We start from the raw sequence: 16,497 nt of genomic DNA on the forward strand, positions 1-16,497 counted from the left end.
GTAAAATTGTGAGTAGTGAATTTAACGAAAGTGGATGTAAGCGATGTGGTGACTTTCTGATGTACTGTGTCCCCTTATTAACTTTAATGAACAAAAAGGGTTAAAACGAGAAAAATTGGGGTTATGAGTGAAAACTGTGAGGTGTTGGTTGGAGTGTGAGGGTTTGGGAGGGTGGGGGGGAGGTTACTTCGTGGGGAGTGACCTGAGATGAAATAGTTAAAAAAATGTCTAGACTTGTGTTGTAAAGAAATTGTGGGTATTAACGAAAAAATGTGCCTCTCTGATGTACTGTGTCCCCTTATTAACTTTAATGAACTAAAGGATCGACAAGATTCAGCCTGTGTGCGCGTGACGTCACTGTCAGCCTGATTCAACCTGTGTGCTGGGTCAACACGTGACGTCACTGACCGCCGAGTAAACACCCTTCTTAGGTCATTTGACTTGTTTAGATCTGTAGTAAGCATGCTTACCCCCAGAGGGGGGATTCCAAAAACTTGATCCGAGGAATTGGAGAATTTCGAAACCCTCATAGGGGGGTCTCCAATAAACTTGATCCGAGGAGATGGAGTCATGGTATTGTCGAGAAAATTTGGGGTGAAAGGAGGGGTACCCAAAAAAACCTTGATCCAAGGAGATGGAGAATTTCGAAACCCCCATAGGGGGAATCCAAAAAACTTGATCCGAGGAGATGGAGTCATGGTATTGTCGAGAAAATTTGGGGTGAAAGGAGGGGTACCCAAAAAACCTAGATCCAAGGAGATGGAGAATTTCGAAAACCCCATAGGGGGGAATCCAAAAAACTTGAATTATCGAGAAATTTTTGGGGTTGGGGGGTGAAAGTGGGAGGGGGATCCGAGGAAGTGGAGACTTTGATATTGAGAAATTTTTTGGGGATGGGGGGGGTGAAAGTGGGAGGGGGATCCAAGGAAGTGGAGACTTTGATTTCGAGAAAAATTTGATCCGAGGAGATGGAGAATTTCGAAACCCCCATAGGGGGGAATCCAAAAAACTTGATCCGAGGAGATGGAGAGCACAAGAAAATGAAATTCAAAAAAAATTCGAAACCCCATAGGGGAGAATCCAAAATCCTTGATTCAAGGAGATCATAAGAAAAAAAATTCGAGGCGCGGGGTGCGATCCGGACGACGCTGCAGAAGGCGCAGCAGAAGGCGCGGGCGGGGGTCGCGAAAGGCGCGGGCAGGGGTCGCAAAGGGCGCGGGGCGGGCGCGCGGGCGGGCGCGCGCGGGGGTCGCGAAGGGCGCGGGCGGGGCGCGCGGGCGGGCGCGCGGCGCGACGGCGGGGTCGCGAAGGGGGGTCGCGAAGGGGGGGTCGTGGCGGGGGGTATTGGTTGGGGGGTCAAGGGTGAGGTAGTCTCGAGGGCGAGGTCATGGTCAAAACCAGAAGTAACATCTAGGTGTGAAAAGGTGACCCTCCAGCTGCTGGTCCTAGACCGGAAGGGATGCCTCAGTGGAAGGCCTAAACCGGAAGGGATGCTCCAGTGGAAGGCCTTTTTCCGGAAGGGATGCTCCAGTGGAAAAATCGACTACTTATATATATGTATATATATATATTATATATATGTATATATATATATATATATTATATATATGTATATATATATATATATATTATATATATGTATATGTCGTGCCGAATATGTAAAACTGGTCAATTAGCAAGAACTCATTTAAAATTAAGTCCTTTCAAAAATTTTCTCTTATACGTTTAAAGATATATTTTTTTCATTAATGTTATTGTAAATATTTTTAATTTTGCACCAAAAGAATATTAGAAAACTTACCTAACCTTATTATGAGAGGAACAATTTATTTTAGCCTAACCCAACTAAATATATTTTAGATTTGTTTACAATAATTTAATACTAAACAAACACAGTGAAATGTATTTTTTTCGTTAGGTTCAGAATGATTTCGGCGAAATTATTGCATACACAAATTTTTCCTTGTCCTATATGGCAAGATGAGCGTTGCTATTTAAGCCAAGATCGCAAGGTCTGCCTATTCGGCACGACTTATACATATATATATATATATATATATATATATATATATATATATATATATATATATATATATATATATATATATATATATATATAGGAGAGGAGAGTTATTAAATGGAGAGTTAGAGGTATTGGGAAGATGGAGGGAATATTTTGAGGAATTGTTAAATGTTGATGAAGATAGGGAAGCTGTGATTTCGTGTATAGGGCAAGGAGGAATAACATCTTGTAGGAGTGAGGAAGAGCCAGTTGTGAGTGTGGGGGAAGTTCGTGAGGCAGTAGGTAAAATGAAAGGGGGTAAGGCAGCCGGGATTGATGGGATAAAGATAGAAATGTTAAAAGCAGGTGGGGATATAGTTTTGGAGTGGTTGGTGCAATTATTTAATAAATGTATGGAAGAGGGTAAGGTACCTAGGGATTGGCAGAGAGCATGCATAGTTCCTTTGTATAAAGGCAAAGGGGATAAAAGAGAGTGCAAAAATTATAGGGGGATAAGTCTGTTGAGTGTACCTGGTAAAGTGTATGGTAGAGTTATAATTGAAAGAATTAAGAGTAAGACGGAGAATAGGATAGCAGATGAACAAGGAGGCTTTAGGAAAGGTAGGGGGTGTGTGGACCAGGTGTTTACAGTGAAACATATAAGTGAACAGTATTTAGATAAGGCTAAAGAGGTCTTTGTGGCATTTATGGATTTGGAAAAGGCGTATGACAGGGTGGATAGGGGGGCAATGTGGCAGATGTTGCAAGTGTATGGTGTAGGAGGTAGGTTACTGAAAGCAGTGAAGAGTTTTTACGAGGATAGTGAGGCTCAAGTTAGAGTATGTAGGAAAGAGGGAAATTTTTTCCCAGTAAAAGTAGGCCTTAGACAAGGATGTGTGATGTCACCGTGGTTGTTTAATATATTTATAGATGGGGTTGTAAGAGAAGTAAATGCGAGGGTCTTGGCAAGAGGCGTGGAGTTAAAAGATAAAGAATCACACACAGGGTGGGAGTTGTCACAGCTGCTCTTTGCTGATGACACTGTGCTCTTGGGAGATTCTGAAGAGAAGCTGCAGAGATTGGTGGATGAATTTGGTAGGGTGTGCAAAAGAAGAAAATTAAAGGTGAATACAGGAAAGAGTAAGGTTATGAGGATAACAAAAAGATTAGGTGATGAAAGATTGAATATCAGATTGGAGGGAGAGAGTATGGAGGAGGTGAACGTATTCAGATATTTGGGAGTGGACGTGTCAGCGGATGGGTCTATGAAAGATGAGGTGAATCATAGAATTGATGAGGGAAAAAGAGTGAGTGGTGCACTTAGGAGTCTGTGGAGACAGAGAACTTTGTCCTTGGAGGCAAAGAGGGGAATGTATGAGAGTATAGTTTTACCAACGCTCTTATATGGGTGTGAAGCATGGGTGATGAATGTTGCAGCGAGGAGAAGGCTGGAGGCAGTGGAGATGTCATGTCTGAGGGCAATGTGTGGTGTGAATATAATGCAGAGAATTCGTAGTTTGGAAGTTAGGAGGAGGTGCGGGATTACCAAAACTGTTGTCCAGAGGGCTGAGGAAGGGTTGTTGAGGTGGTTCGGACATGTAGAGAGAATGGAGCGAAACAGAATAACTTCAAGAGTGTATCAGTCTGTAGTGGAAGGAAGGCGGGGTAGGGGTCGGCCTAGGAAGGGTTGGAGGGAGGGGGTAAAGGAGGTTTTGTGTGCGAGGGGCTTGGACTTCCAGCAGGCATGCGTGAGCGTGTTTGATAGGAGTGAATGGAGACAAATGGTTTTTAATACTTGACGTGCTGTTGGAGTGTGAGCAAAGTAACATTTATGAAGGGATTCAGGGAAACCGGCAGGCCGGACTTGAGTCCTGGAGATGGGAAGTACAGTGCCTGCACTCTGAAGGAGGGGTGTTAATGTTGCAGTTTAAAAACTGTAGTGTAAAGCACCCTTCTGGCAAGACAGTGATGGAGTGAATGATGGTGAAAGTTTTTCTTTTTCGGGCCACCCTGCCTTGGTGGGAATCGGCCAGTGTGATAATAAAAAAAAAAAAAATATATATATATGTCGTGCCGAATATGTAAAACTGGTCAATTAGCAAGAACTCACTTAAAATTAAGTCCTTTCTAAAATTTTCTTTTATACGTTTAAAGATATATTTTTTTCATTAATGTTGATGTAAAAATTTATAATTTTGCACCAAAAGGAACTTAGAAAACTTACCTAACCTTATTATAACAAGAGCAATTTATTTTAGCCTAACCCAACTAAATATATTTTACATTTGTTTACAATAATTTAATACTAAACAAACACAATGAAATATATTTTTTTCGTTAGGTTCAGAATGATTTTGGCGAAATTATTGCATACACAAATTTTCACTTGTCCTATATAGCAAGATGAGCGTTGCTATTTAAGCCAAGATCGCAAGTTCTGCCTATTCGGCACGACATATATATATATATATATATATATATATATATATATATATATATATATATATATATATATATATATATATATATATATATATATATATATATATATATATATTTATATATATATATTCATATACATATATATGTATATATATATATGTATATATATATATATATATATATATATATATATATATATATATATATATATATATATATATATATATATATATATATATATATATATATTATCACACTGGCCGATTCCCACCAAGGCAGGCTGGCAACTTTACTTCTAACAATATCGGTGATCTAACTGGCAACCTTGCTTCTAACACTACCGATGTCCTAGCTGGCAACACTTGTAACACCTGTTTAAGTATAAATAGCAAGATGTTCTTGTTTTCTTTCTTGTTAATGAGGCAGAAAGTGACACCAACATTCTGGGAACGTGTTTGCTTGGAAACCCTCCTTTTTTTCTGAAATTTTGCAAGCTCCTGATGATGTGTTGATTGCAGCACGAAAGGCCTAGAGCTATCATTCTAGTCCCACCCGTTGTTGTTTTGTATCTTGTAAGGAAATCTTAAGTTGTTTTATACAATTGTGGGAATGTTGGTGTCACTTTCTGCCTCATTAACAAGTAAGAAAACAAGAACATCTTGCTATTTATACTTACACAGGTGTTACAAGTGTTAGAAGTAATGTTGCCAGCTAGGACATCAGTAGTGCTAGAAGCAAGGTTGCCAGCTAGATCACCGATATTGTTAGAAGTAAGGTTGCCAGCTAGAGCATCAGTATTGTTAGAAGTAAGGTTGCCAGTTAGAACACCGGCAGTGCTAGGAGTAAGGTTGCAGCTGAAACACCGGAATTGTTAGTAGTAATGTTGCCAGCTAGGTGGAAATGACATAGGGAAGGGCAGGAGACAGGAGGTGCTGGATAAGTACAGGTCAGCCATAGATGTAGTGAGGTCTAAGGGAGGGATCCCAATCGTATGTAGCATCTTCCATAGAAGGGGAGTGGGCAATGAATGGATGTCTAGGGCAACTGGTATAAATTGCTGGCTAGATAGACACTGCAAGGAACTTGCAATCCCATTCGTTGATAACTGGGACAAATTCTATGGCAAACATATGTATGCAAGGGATGGGGTTCATCTCTACGGGGCTGGAGTGGTTGCATTAGCCAGTTCGACTGAGGGGGTAACTGATGACTTGTCTAGGACATTAAAATGATAAATTAATGAGGTATGGGTGTTTGTGGGAAACAGTCAGGCTGCGGTACTAGGATTGAAAACAACAGATATTACCAGGATACCTCAAGGGTATGTTTAAAAGACAATATTCAACATAAAGTTGGTAGCAAAGGCAATGCAATTGTTCAACAAACAAAGAGAGATAGTAAAGGGCAACGAGTGACTAGCTCTCTTAAGGTTTACTATACAAATAGTAGGAGTCTAAGACACAAGATAGATGAGCTAAGATTACTTGCAAGTACAGGTAATATAGAAATTATTGCTATAACTAAGACCTGGTTCAACCTGAAAGATAGAGAAATGCCTTCTGAATGCAACATACAGGGTTATAAAGTATTCCACACTGATAGGATCAACAGGAAGGGTGGTGGAGTGGCGATGGATGTCAGTGATAATTTAAATTGTTGTGTTGGACAAGATAAAAGATTAGGAACATCGGACAAAGAATCTGTTTGGCTACAGTTTCTCGAGGGTCGTGAAAAACTAATTTTGGGTGTGATATATAGGCCCCCAAGCCTTGATAGGGAGTGCAGTAAGCTGCTATGGGACGAAATTCATAAGGCAATAAGATATGAAAATGTGTTAATGGGAAATTTTAACTTTAGACAAATTGATTGGAACACTGTGACAGGAAATCCTGAGTCCAGTGACCTTCTTGATACGGTTCAGGATTGCTTTTAAAACAGTTTGTGACAGAACCAACTAGAGAAAACAGTCTGTTTGACTTGATTCTTGCCAACAAAGAATCACTAATTAATAATCTTGAGATTAATGATGAGCTTGTGGAAAGCAATCACAAATTAATATTTCATTAAATTACCCAGATAACTGCAATCAATTCTCTGTTCCAGACTTCCTCTTGGCCGATTTCATGGGACTTCGTGGGATAAGAAATTGCCTGGCTTGGCTAAATTGGGTTGACCTGACTATTGGTTCAGAGCATAGTGCTGGCTGCATAGACATTTTTTGTTCTGAATAGGGAAATTAGATCAAACAAAATTGATCTCAAATGGATAAACAATAGATTAAAACATCTCATTGGTCAATAGAGAGGCATATATAGGCGTATCAACAAAGGGGATGAACAGTTAAGAAATCAATATATTCAGTTAAAGAGAGAAATAAAAAAAAAAAAGAATAAGAGAGGCAAAAAGGGATTAAGAGGCTAAAGTCGCAAGGGATTCGAAGACTACCCCAAAAGGGTTCTTTCAGGTATACAGAAGTAAGATTAGGGACAAGATTGGCCTACTTAAGAGTAACTCAGGTCAGATCACTGACAGTGACAAAGAAATGTATGAACTTTTCAACACTTACTCTCAGTTTTTACTCAGAAATATACTAGAGAATTTCCAGAAATAATAAATTATGAAGAAAGGAACGATAATAACTATGCACTATTGGGGTAACTAGTGACATGGTCCCCAGTCAAATAGAGAAATTAAAACATAACATATCCCAGGTCCTGATGAACTGTTTGCGAGGATGTTAAAGGAATGCAGAGGAACTTAGCATACCTTTGGTTAATCTTTTCAACATATTACTACAAACTGGCATAGTGCCTGATAAGTGGAAAATGGCAAATGTAATATCTATTTATAAGGCAGGTGACAGGTCCTTAGCTTCGAACTATAGACCAATAAGCCTTACCTCCATAGTGGGAAAATTTAAGGAATCAATAATTGCCGAAGCAATTCGTAGCCATCTTGATAGGCCTAAATTGATTAATGAATCTCAGCACGGTTTTGCAAAGGGACGTTTCTGTCTTATGAATTTACTAACTTTCTTCACTAAGATATTCGAGGAGGTAGATCATGGTAATGAATATGATATTGTGTGTATGGACTTTAGTAAGGCTTTCGGTAGAGTTCCACATCAGAGGATATTGGGGAAACTTAAGGCACACGGAATAGGAAGAAAAAGTTTTTTCCTGGGTAGAGGCATGGCTGGCAAATAGGCAGCAAAGAGTTTTCATAAATGGGGAGAAATCAGAATGGGGGCACGTCACAAGCTGTGTTCCACAGGGGTCAGTGTTGGGCCCCTTGCTCACAATATACATAAACAACATAGATGAGGGATTAAATAGCGACATAAGCAAATTTGCTGATGACACCAAAATAGGCCGTCCAATTCATTCTAATGAGGACACTAGAGAACTCCAGGATGATTTCAATAGACTGATGCAGTGGTTGGAAAAGTGGCAGATGCAGTTTAATATAGACAAATGCAAAGTTCTAAATGTTGGACAGGACAATAACCATGCCACTTATAAACTGATTGCAAAAAGGATTTAGAAGTTCTGGTTAGCAGGAATCTGAAACCAAGACAACTGTGCATTAGTGTTGGCAATAAAGCTAACAGAATCCTTGGCTTCATATCTAGAAGTATAAATAATAGAAGTCCTCAGGTTGTTCTTCAACTCTATATATCCTTGGTTAGACCTCATTTAGACTATGCTGCTCAGTTCTGGTCACCGTATTACAGAATGGATATAAATGCACTGGAAAACGTACAAAGGAGGATGACGAAGATGATCCCATGTATCAGAAATCTTCCCTATGAGGATAGACTGAGGGCCCTGAATCTGCACTCTCTAGAAAGACATAGAATTAGGGGGGGGGATGATTGAGGTGTATAAATGGAATACAGGAATGAATAAAGGGGATGCAAACAGCGTGCTAAAAATATCTAGCCCAGACAGGACTCGCAGCAATGGTTTTAAATTGGAAAATTTCAGATTCTGGAAGAATATAGGAAAGCACTGGTTTGGTAACAGAGTTATGGATAAGTGGAACAAACTCCCGAGTACAGTCATAGAAGTTAAGACGTTGTGTAGTTTTAAAAATGGGTTAGATTAATACATTAGTATGTGTGGGTGGGTGTGAGTTTGACCTGACTAGCATGTGCTACTAGGGCAGATGCCGTGCTCCTTCCTTAAGCGAATGTGACCTGACCTGACTAGGTTAAGGCATTGGCCTAAGCCGGTAGGAGAATTGGGCATGCCTCGCATGAGCCAGTAGGACTGCTGCAGTGTTCTTTCTTTCATATGTTCTTATTGTTAGAGGGCAGGTTGCCAGCTAGGACACGGGCAATGTTAGAAGTAAGGTTGCCAGCTAGGACACCGGAATTGTTAGAAGTAATGCTGATGGCTAGGACACCGGCAGTGTTAGAAGGTTGCCAGCTAGGACACCGGCAGTGTTAGAATTAAGGTTGCTACCTAGGACACCGGCAGTGTTAGAAGGTTGCCAGCTAGGACACCGGCAGTGTTAGAAGGTTGACAGCTAGGACACCGGCAGTGTTAGAAGGTTGCTACCTAGGACACCGGCAGTGTTAGAAGGTTGCCAGCTAGGACACCCGTAGTATTAGAATTAAGGTTGCTACTTAGGACACCGGCAGTGTTAGAAGGTTGTCAGCTAGGATACCGGCAGTGTTAGAAGGTTGCCAGCTAGGACACCGGCAGTGTTAGAATTAAGGTTGCCAGCTAGGACACCGGCAGTGTTAGAATTAATTTTGCCAGCTAGGACACCGGCAGTGTTAGAATTAAGGTTGCCAGCTAGGACACCGGCAGTGTTAGAAGGTTGCCAGCTAGGACACCGGCAGTGTTAGAATTAAGTTTGCTACCTAGGACACCGGCAGTGTTAGAAGGTTGCCAGCTAGGACACCGGCAGTGTTAGAAGGTTGCCAGCTAGGACAACGGCAGTATTAGAATTAAGGTTGCTACCTAGGACACCGGTAGTGTTAGAAGGTTGCCAGCTAGGATACCGGCAGTGTTAGAAGGTTGCCAGCTAGGACACCGGCAGTGTTAGAATTAAGGTTGCCAGCTAGGACACCTTCAGTGTTAGAATTAAGGTTGCCAGCTAGGACACCGGCAGTGTTAGAAGGTTGCCAGCTAGGACACCGGCAATGTTAGAATTAAGGTTGCCAGCTAGGACACCGGAAGTGTTAGAATTAAGGTTGCCAGCTAGGACACCGGCAGTGTTAGAAGGTTGCCAGCTAGGACACCGGCAGTGTTAGAATTAAGGTTGCCAGCTAGGACACCGGAAGTGTTAGAATTAAGGTTGCCAGCTAGGACACCGGCAGTGTTAGAATTAAGGTTGCCAGCTAGGACACCGGAAGTGTTAGAATTAAGGTCGCCAGCTAGGACACCGGAAGTGTTAGAATTAAGGTTGCCAGCTAGGACACCGGCAGTATTAGAATTAAGGTTGCCAGCTAGGACACCGGAAGTGTTAGAATTAAGGTTGCCAGCTAGGACACCGGTATTGTTAGAAGTAAGGTTGCCAGCTAAGACACCGGCAGTGTTAGAAGTAAGGTTGCCAGCTAGGACACCGGAAGTGTTAGAATTAAGGTTGCCAGCTAGGACACCGGAAGTGTTAGAATTAAGGCTGCCAGCTAGGACACCGGTATTGTTAGAAGTAAGGTTGCCAGCTAAGACACCGGCACTGTTAGAAGTAAGGTTGCCAGCTAGGACACCGGAAGTGTTAGAATTAAGGTTGCCAGCTAGGACACCGGCAGTGTTAGAATTAAGGTTGCCAGCTAGGACATCGGCAGTGTTAGAATTAAGGTTGCCAGCTAGGACACCGGCAGTGTTAGAATTAAGGTTGCCAGCTAGGACACCGGAAGTGTTAGAATTAAGGTTGCCAGCTAGGACACCGGCAGTGTTAGAATTAAGGTTGCTAGCTAGGACACCGGCAGTGTTAGAATTAAGGTTGCCAGCTAGGACACCGGAAGTGTTAGAAGGTTGCCAGCTAGGACACCGGCAGTGTTAGAAGGTTGCCAGCTAGGACACCGGCAGTGTTAGAAGGTTGCCAGCTAGGACACCGGCAGTGTTAGAATTAAGGTTGCTAGCTAGGACACCGGCAGTGTTAGAATTAAGGTTGCCAGCTAGGACACCGGAAGTGTGGGGTATGAATCATGGAACTCAATATTTTTATGAACAAATGCAAAACATAACTACCACAAGCAATTATAATACTCCGAAAAACTCATAGATTTAGGTGAAGTCCCAGACTCTTTAAAAATACAGACAGGTCCTTTGAACAAAGGAGACAGTAGAACTCATGAGAAAATTTAAACCCATGAGTAGAATCGTAACACCTTACCTGTGAGACGCAAAATTACTTAATTTATAGAAAAAAAATGACCTACAATATACAACCTAACACTGAGTTACAGCTAGAAGATCGTTCTTGTCACAACTACTAGATCATTACGACAAAATGATGGACTATTTTGAATTAAATCAAAATGCCGATTTGGACCACGCAGACTCTGTGATCATGGAGTCACTGAACATGTGGAAATAAATGGTATAAAATACCTACACAATGGAAATATAAACACATATGCAGTATAATGTGATCCTTTACTGACTACGTTTCGCCCACACAGTGGGCTTTTTCAAGTCACAAACAGATCTACCTGGGGTGGAAGGGACGCGAGTATTTATAGTCAGGTTCAGAATGCTGAGGTCAGGTGGAGAATGCTGCATCTGATGATGTACCGAGTGGGGTTATAGAGTCTAAGCTACCCAAGAGTCTTAAGCTACCCAAGATTTTAGACTCTATAACCCCACTCGGTACATCATCAGATGCAGCATTCTCCACCTGACCTCAGCATTCTGAACCTGACTATAAATACTCGCGTCCCTTCCACCCCAGGTAGATCTATTTGTGACTTGAAAAAGCCCACTGTGTGGGCGAAACGTAGTCAATAAAGGATCACATTATACTGCATATGTGTTTATATTTCCACTGAACATGTAATAGGTTAACGAGTATTACAGAAACAGTAGGAAAATGGATATATTATGTGCTAATGAAGAGAATATAAAGAGTAGTCATAAACAAGGCAAAATTTAGCAAAAGCAAAGCAAAAAAGTTCAGTAACCCATGACATGGTCCTAGCAAGAGCTTTCCACACCACGGGTGGAGTTACAACCCGCGGTCTGGAGTTTTGTGACTCTCTGATCGCGGGTTCTAACCCCACCCGTGGTATGGTTTGTTTACAGTCGTGTCATTACGATTTCGTGAGTCAAGGTAACAAGCACTGGAAAGCACAGGAGAACGATCTTAGAACCAGAGAACCTTACAAACAGCTATAACAATGTTAGTATACAATAACACTGTAAGCCAAGTGTTGTGTAGGTCAAAAATAACATGGAGAAGGAAAAGTTTGATCCAAGGAAGGAGCTTGATCCAAGGAAGGAGAGATATTAAATCCCTAAAATATACAGCGATCGTTTGCTCTTGCAGAGAACTAACAAAGCTTCTACACTTCAGTAAATAACTCATAGATAGATAGATACATAGATAGATAGATAGAGAGAGAGAGAGAGAGAGAGAGAGAGAGAGAGAGAGAGAGAGAGAGAGAGAGAGAGAGAGAGAGAGAGAGAGAGAGAGAATGAGAATCTGCTAATATGTATACAATGGAAGACATTTTAAAATCTAGTCCCATACCTTCACACTGACACATTATAATGTTACTCTGCTCATTGGGCAGCCAACAGCAACAGTCAAGTTGAACAGGTAATCCAAAGCCAGCCTGGTTCCAGGCTGGGTTGTAAGGGTACAGAAACTCTTGAAAACAATCATGAGTATGCCACAGTTATCCTCACCCAGAGTTCCAGCTGTGATGCACAACGACTTCTGAAGTGTCTCCTGGAGTCTTACACAACACCTTCGGTCCGCCAGAAAACTAGCACCTTCAGAAATTCTGCCTTGGGCTTCTAGCAACACTAGGCACCTCCTGGTGTGCTAGCTACACGATCTCTGCACAACAACACAGTACTGAGACCATACCGCAGTGTGGCGATAACAGGCTTCCTGTGACTTTATAATGACACGTTCCACGAAGAGAGGGAGCGGGGAAAGGGAGGAGAGGGAAAAGAGATATCAGGGATATATATAAGAGGGATAAGAGAGGGGCAATAAGAGAAGAAACAGAAGGACCAAGAGAAGGTAGATGATGGGAAGGAATGACTTGGAAACAAAGGACAGAGGGAAAGCAGAGAGGGGAAAGTAGAAGGAAGATGGAATGGAAGGGGTAGAGAAGGTAAGAGATGATTAGGTGACATTTGTTCTCATTAAGCTGTACTTATAGCCTATGAAGATTAGCACCTCTATCTGGCAGTTTTCCTGGCAAGATAGTATCTCTATCTGCCAGTTCTCCTGGTAAGATAGTATCTCTGTCTGCCAGAACTCCTGGCAAGTTGGCATCTCCATCTGCAAGTTCTCCTGGCAAGATAGCATATCTATCTGCTAGTTCTCCTGGCAAGATAGCATCTCTGTCTGTTAGTTGTCCTGGCAAGATAGCATCTCCATCTGCAAGTTCTCCTGGCAAGATAGCATCTCCATCTGCAAGTTCTCCTGGCAAGATAGCATCTCTATCTGCAAGTTCTCATGGCAAGATAGCATCTCTATCTACTAGTTCTCCTGGCAAGATAGCATCTCTCTCTGCTAGTTCTCCTGGCAAGATAGCATCTCTATGTGCTAGTTGTCCTGGCAAGATAGCATGACTCTCTGCTAGTTCTCCTGGCAAGTTAGCATCTCTATCTAATAGTTCTCCAGGCAAGATAGCATCTCTGTCTGCTAGTTGTCCTGGCAAGATAGCGTCTCTCTCTGCTAGTTCTCCTGGCAAGATAGCATCTCTATCTGCTGGTTGTCCTGGCAAGATAGCATCTCTCTCTGCTAGTTCTCCTGGCAAGATAGCATCTCAATCTACTAGTTCTCCTGGCAAGATAGCATCTCTATCTGCTAGTTGTCCTGGCAAGATAGCATCTCTATCTGCTAGTTCTCCTGGCAAGATAGCATCTCTCTCTGCTAGTTCTCCTGGCAAGATAGCATCTCTATCTGCTAGTTGTCCTGGCAAGATAGCATCTCTCTCTCTGCTAGTTGTCCTGGCAAGATAGCATCTCTATCTGCTAGTTGTCCTGGCAAGATAGCATCTCTATCTGCTAGTTGTCCTGGCAAGATAGCATCTCTATCTGCTAGTTGTCCTGGCAAGATAGCATCTCTATCTGCTAGTTGTCTTGGCAAGATAGCATCTCTATCTGCTAGTTGTCCTGGCAAAATAGCAGTGGCCAGGCCAGGTCAACACATCAGGGAATAACTCTGGCAAACTGCTGATGTAATACGGAGCCATGAGAAATAGCTCCACTTTATTCACAGTCAATATAATAAAGGAACTTGTATGTGAGACTTCGAAGTGTATTTCTCCAATCAGGATTTGAAACTTATTTTCAAGCTTGTGTACTACCAATTTTCTAAATCTAGGGTCTCCATAAAAAAAATCGTTAATGGAATTATATATAAACTGTTGTTACACAAAATTGACCACTGTCTGTAAAATCTTCCAGCTCCTGCACCCAACATCTTGCTCCTGGGGGATTTCAACTTAAGGCACCTAAAATGGAGGAATATAGCAAATAATATTGTTGCAGTAATAACACCAGGAGGCAGCTCTGATGAAAACTCACACTCACACGAGCTTTTAAAACTCTGCACAAAATTCAATTTAAACCAGCAAATAATAGAGCCTATTAGAATGGAGAATACACTAGACCTCATCTTCACTAACAATGATGATCTGATAAGAAATGTCACCATATCAAAAACAATATACTCAGATCACAACATAATTGAGGTTCAGACATGTATGCGCAGAGCCCCAGACCGACAAAATGAGATTAGTCACGAGGGAGCATTCACCAAATTCAACTTCAATAACAAAAACATAAAGTGGGACCAAGTAAACCAAGTCCTAACCGATATAAGCTGGGAAGATATACTAAGCAACACAGACCCCAACTTATGCCTAGAACAGATTAACTTGGTGGCACTCGATGTATGCACAAGACTTATTCCTCTAAGAAAAAGGAGGAGTAGATGTAAAATAGAAAGAGACAGGCGCTCTCTTTACAGGCGACGGAAAAGAATAATAGAGCGGCTAAAAGAGGTCAATCTATCTGAAATGCGTAGGGAGACACTGGTCAGAGAAATAGCAAACATCGAACTTAAGCTAAAGGAATCTTATAGGAGTCAGGAATCGCGGGAAGAACTAAAAGCCATAAATGAAATCGAAAGAAACCCAAAGTATTTCTTTTCCTATGCCAAATCAAAGTCGAGAACAACGTCCAGTATTGGGCCCCTACTTAAACAAGATGGGTCCTACACAGATGACAGCAAGGAAATGAGTGAGCTACTCAAGTCCCAATATGACTCAGTTTCTAGCAAGCCACTAACCAGACTGAGAGTCGAAGATCAAAATGAATTTTTTATGAGAGAGCCACAGAATTTGGTTAACACAAGCCTATCTGATGTTATCCTGATGCCAAATGACTTCGAACAGGCGATAAATGACATGCCCATGCACTCTGCCCCAGGGCCAGACTCATGGAACTCCGTATTCATCAAGAACTGCAAGAAGCCCCTATCACGAGCCTTTACCATCCTATGGAGAGGGAGCATGGACACGGGGGTCGTCACACAGTTACTAAAAACAACAGACATAGCCCCACTCCACAAAGGGGGCAGTAAAGCAACAGCAAAGAACTACAGACCGATAGCACTAACATCCCATATCATAAAAATCTTTGAAAGAGTCCTAAGAAGCAAGATCACCACCCATCTAGAAACCCATCAGTTACACAACCCAGGGCAACATGGGTTTAGAACAGGTCGCTCCTGTCTGTCTCAACTATTGGATCACTACGACAAGGTCCTAGATGCACTAGAAGACAAAAAGAATGCAGATGTAATATATACAGACTTTGCAAAAGCCTTCGACAAGTGTGACCATGGCGTAATAGCGCACAAAATGCGTGCTAAAGGAATAACAGGAAAAGTCGGTCGATGGATCTATAATTTCCTCACTAACAGAACACAGAGAGTAAAGTCCGAGGCAGGCACGGTGAAAAGCTCTGTTCCACAAGGCACAGTACTCGCTCCCATCTTGTTCCTCATCCTCATATCTGACATAGACAAGGATGTCAGCCACAGCACCGTGTCTTCCTTTGCAGATGACACCCGAATCTGCATGACAGTGTCTTCCATTGCAGACACTGCAAGGCTCCAGGCGGACATCAACCAAATCTTTCAGTGGGCTGCAGAAAACAATATGAAGTTCAACGATGAGAAATTTCAATTACTCAGATATGGTAAACACGAGGAAATTAAATCTTCATCAGAGTACAAAACAAATTCTGGCCACAAAATAGAGCGAAACACCAACGTCAAAGACCTGGGAGTGATCATGTCGGAGGATCTCACCTTCAAGGACCATAACATTGTATCAATCGCGTCTGCTAGAAAAATGACAGGATGGATAATGAGAACCTTCAAAACGAGGGATGCCAAGCCCATGATGACACTCTTCAGGTCACTTGTTCTATCTAGGCTGGAATATTGCTGCACACTAACAGCACCTTTCAAGGCAGGTGAAATTGCTGACCTAGAAAATGTACAGAGAACCTTCACGGCGCGCATAACAGAGATAAAACACCTCAATTACTGGGAGCGCTTGAGGTTCCTAAACCTGTACTCCCTGGAACGCAGGCGGGAGAGATACATGATTATATACACCTGGAAAATCCTAGAGGGACTAGTACCGAACTTGCACACGAAAATCACTCACTACGAAAGCAAAAGACTTGGCAGACGATGCAACATCCCCCCAATGAAAAGCAGGGGTGTCACTAGCACGTTAAGAGACCATACAATAAGTGTCAGGGGCCCGAGACTGTTCAACTGCCTCCCAGCACACATAAGGGGGATTACCAACAGACCCCTGGCAATCTTCAAGCTGGCAC

General features: G+C 42.0%; 1 protein-coding gene across 2 annotated transcripts in view; it reads right to left on the minus strand.

The window, feature by feature from the left end:
• LOC128689253 (receptor-type tyrosine-protein phosphatase alpha-like) overlaps nucleotides 1-12,479 on the minus strand; it is an 828,196-nt gene extending 815,717 nt beyond the window's left edge. For both annotated transcript variants that reach the window (XM_070086466.1, XM_070086465.1), the window contains exon 1: nucleotides 12,307-12,479. The gene's annotated coding sequence lies outside the window, so the exon portion shown is untranslated. The remainder of the gene's footprint in view (nucleotides 1-12,306) is intronic.
• Between the last annotated feature and the right edge of the window lie 4,018 nt (nucleotides 12,480-16,497).

The sequence above is a fragment of the Cherax quadricarinatus genome, chromosome 18 (genome assembly GCF_038502225.1).
Source record: "Cherax quadricarinatus isolate ZL_2023a chromosome 18, ASM3850222v1, whole genome shotgun sequence".
NCBI classification, from domain to species: Eukaryota; Metazoa; Arthropoda; class Malacostraca; order Decapoda; family Parastacidae; genus Cherax; species Cherax quadricarinatus.